Source organism: Ochlerotatus camptorhynchus, unplaced genomic scaffold, assembly GCF_037179485.1.
Source record: "Ochlerotatus camptorhynchus isolate MF236.1 unplaced genomic scaffold, CSIRO-AGI_Acam_v1.1 ptg000316l, whole genome shotgun sequence".
Lineage (NCBI taxonomy): Eukaryota > Metazoa > Arthropoda > Insecta > Diptera > Culicidae > Ochlerotatus > Ochlerotatus camptorhynchus.
The window spans coordinates 98277-102229 of record NW_027040804.1 but is presented as its reverse complement, the minus strand read 5'-3'; the positions used below and the strand labels follow the sequence as shown (position 1 = coordinate 102229).

General features: G+C 40.1%; 1 pseudogene; it reads left to right on the top strand.

The window, feature by feature from the left end:
- The first annotated feature begins 348 nt into the window (after positions 1-348).
- LOC135707719 (UTP--glucose-1-phosphate uridylyltransferase-like) lies at positions 349-2067 on the top strand (annotated as a pseudogene).
- The last annotated feature ends 1886 nt before the right edge of the window (positions 2068-3953 follow it).

Genomic DNA, 3953 nt, shown 5'->3' with positions numbered 1-3953 from the left:
ATATGATGATACGCTACATGGCGTTCAAATGTTCCTAAAGCAAGGTATCTGAAAACAAAATTTTATATTTTTATAGACTTACATAAGGGCAAATGTTTACTCCAAAGTAATTGCGAGCTTTTCTTTCGGAGAAATTCCATCATCAGGCCTTGTATATGCACATTTTCTTTGAAGGCTGGTGGATATGATGTCATATCGTCACACTGAGAATAATGTAACATTATTTGTAATCGTAGCGAAGGCGAGAAATATAGTAAATACTTACAGCGGTGCTCCGCTCTGCGAAATAGGGATTTACTCGCATATCCCTTGCTTCACGCTTCTTTTTACGTAAATTACTTATTATAAGTTGTCATCCGACATCCGACTGAGACAGCTAAATTCGTACACGTCAGGAAGTTTACGGTGCAAAGGCGAAATGTTAGCAGTTGCAAATGAACAGAAGGTCCGTGGACTCCAACGTGTCCCATCAGACTCCAAGGAATTCCACGAGGCTACCAAGCGCGATGCGTTGATTCGTTTGCGCAAGGATCTGGACAATCTGCTTCAGACTGCCGACGATGTCAGGAAGTCAATTCTGCAGAAAGAAATGTGCGGATTCGAAGCACTCTTTCATCGGTTCTGGCAGGAAGATGGTCCCTCGGTTGAGTGGGACCGTATCCAAAAGCTACCGGAGGATGCTGTAAAAGATTACTCCAGTCTCAAAACTCCACAAGAATCGGAGATTTGCAAAATGCTGAATAGACTGGTCGTCGTAAAACTGAATGGTTGTTTGAACGGACCAAAGAGTGTAATCCCTGTTCGTAACGATCTAACATTCCTCGATTTAACTGTGCAGCAAATAGAGCATTTGAACAAAAAATATGGAGCCAACGTACCACTGGTGTTGATGAATCCGTTCAATACCGACGAGGATACGGAAAAGGTCATTCGCAAGTACAAGCGGTTCCAGGTTAAGATCTACACATTCAATCAAAGCTGTTATCCTCGCGTCAGCCGCGATTCACTGCTGCCAGTTGCCAAGGATTTCAATATTGAAAACGATATCGAAGCGTGGTATCCACCGGGTCACGGTGATTTCTACCAATCGTTCCAGAACTCTGGATTGCTGAAAAAGTTCCTAGATGAAGGACGTGAATACCTCTTCCTGTCCAATATCGACAATTTAGGTGCAACGGTCGATATTAATATTTTGAATCGATTGCTGGGCGACGACCGCCAAGCGGACAAACCAATAGAATTCGTCATGGAGGTCACCGATAAAACACGCGCTGACGTCAAGGGTGGTACTCTGATTCAATACGAAAATAAGCTACGATTGCTGGAAATTGCTCAGGTTCCCAAGGAACATGTGGACGACGACTTCAAATCGGTAAAAACGTTAAAGTTTTTCAACACAAACAACATTTGGGCACGCCTGGAGTCGATTGAACGAGTTTTGGATGCACGCACAATGCACATGGAAATTATCGTTAATAACAAAACTTTGGACAACGGCATGCGAGTAATTCAGCTAGAAACCGCTGTTGGTGCAGCTATGAAATGTTTCGACGATGGAATTGGCATCAATGTACCTCGATCGCGTTTCTTGCCTGTTAAGAAAACATCCGATTTGCTGTTGGTTATGTCTAATCTGTACAGCCTGAAGTATGGATCGCTAGTTATGTCGCCGCAACGTATGTTCCCTAGTACACCGTTGGTGAAGTTGGGAGACAATCATTTTAGCAAGGTTAAAGAATTTCTTGGACGATTCGCCAATATTCCTGATTTAATCGAACTAAATCATTTGACTGTGTCTGTCGCGGTACTGTCCTTATCATTGCCAATCATGGTGATCGTATAGATATTCCTGCGGGAGCTATTCTTGAGAACAAACTTGTGTCCGGTAATATGCGTATTCTTGATCACTAGTGGGTCATTTGCATGCCATTCGCAATCACCTTTTGACGCATACTCAAGAGTGTTTGCATAAAAGCGCACCTCATACAAAGGCATAGAAAGTTGATATACTTCTGATAGAAATTGTGCCCCAGTGAAGCAATAACAAATGCAAAAGTTATAAACTTTCTTTGTTTTAGAATTGAATTTATTAATTGCAATCGATGTGTGTCATCCACAAACAAAATCAAAGATTTAATGATTAAACATAGCTTATAAGTGGAAAACAAAGTTTTAAAGATTTTTGTTTTGAAGGTACGTACGTCAAAATATTTTGTTTATCGTGTTAGTTGAATAAAAGAAAAGAAAAAAATAACTGTTTCTACACCCGCAGCAGCACTTACTGTAGCTGCTAGAGCCTAAAAATTTAACATTGCATTTGATTATATATAAATATCGCAAATCAAACAGATTTTGTCTCCAAGAGTAGTTTTCCAACCGGCTATACAATGTAAATAGAAATCCAACAAAATTAACAGCAATTAAACCATAACAAAATATGACAGTTTCGGTAAATTTTCACTTCGCTAGAAGTGTAAACTGACCGATTTCACTTCACATGAACTGTAAACTGGGCAAGGTGGTGAAATCAAAATACTTTTTTTCTTCTTTCCTTTATTTAAAAGGCAACTTCCACACCTGCGTAGGATATCGCACCCATTCAACACACATGGGCCCGGACTAACGGCTTTACTTCCCTTCCGAAGGAAGACGTGACCAGAGATTTGTATGCCTCAGAAAAATCCCACCAACCTCGGCTGGGATTGAACTCAGACCCATTGGGGTGAGAAAGCAGTCAAGGTTACCACTACACCACCGGCGCCGGATAAATCAAAATACGTTCCACAATATTTTTTCGCATCCATTTTCGCTAGCAAAATTTCATGATTTTTCGCGGGCTTCAAATTTTCGTTTCGCTTTCTATGGTAAGTTCCCATCAGCAAACGTCAGTCTGTGCGTGAAACATGTGGGACATTTTCTTACCCTATCACTCCTATGAAAATCCCATAAGATACTGTCAAGCTTTGCGTGAAGAGACGGTGGAGTGAAGAGATTAGACAAAGTTCGTTAGATTTCATGCACAGATTGCGAGACAGATTGTCAGATGTTTATGGCAGAGTCCATGTTATAATAAGAGTCCAATAGAAAATGTTACGAACAAGCAGCACTGTATGTGATTTATTTTTCGTCAGAGTAAACGGCAACCAGATTTTTTGCGTTAACATCGGATGGCTTTCATTCAGCAGTGAAAAATTGCATGTCAATAACGGACCTTCTGGGAGACAAAAACAATAGACGAATCCAATAGAAACCCATTAATGAATAAACCATACTTTACCCATTAAATGAGGAGGGGCACTTTTAGCGGAAATGGGTATTTTTTACCCATTAATGGGTTTTTGTGAAACACCGAGTAGGAGAAAATAATTGCAAAGTCGTCGAAAAACGTCAATGCTTACTGAGCATGCGACCATATTCTGCTTCTCTTTCATAAGAGCCAATGTCGCAAACGTAAACAATGACTTGTTCCACGAATTTCTCTAGAATGAAAAACCATTCAAGTAAACCACCGAGTCCCCCTATCCGAGAGAATTGGTGGCTTACATGGATTGACTTTTAACTACGAAACATTTACGATAGAAGCCATTGTTTACGTTTTCGACATTGGTCCTTGTGAACGCTCAGTGTCGATATCATGAAAATTTGATTTTGGCAGATCGATGGCCAACTATACCAGTTATACAACTGAGGCAACACAAAAAAAATTGTCTACTATATGTAACTTTTTAGCCAGTTATTTTGCATGAACTTCCTCATATCAGGAGCAAATTTTCATTACGTCGGAAGTAACAAAGGTAAACAAAGTCGAGCTGTCAGTTCCAAGGCTCCTGCTATTACACTGTTGGAATATAGGATCACATCCTACTTTTAAATTTATTTACCAGTCAAATTGCTTTTTGACGTAATCACCTTCCGATCAAAATATTTTTCAATGTTACTTAAGTCACCCGATT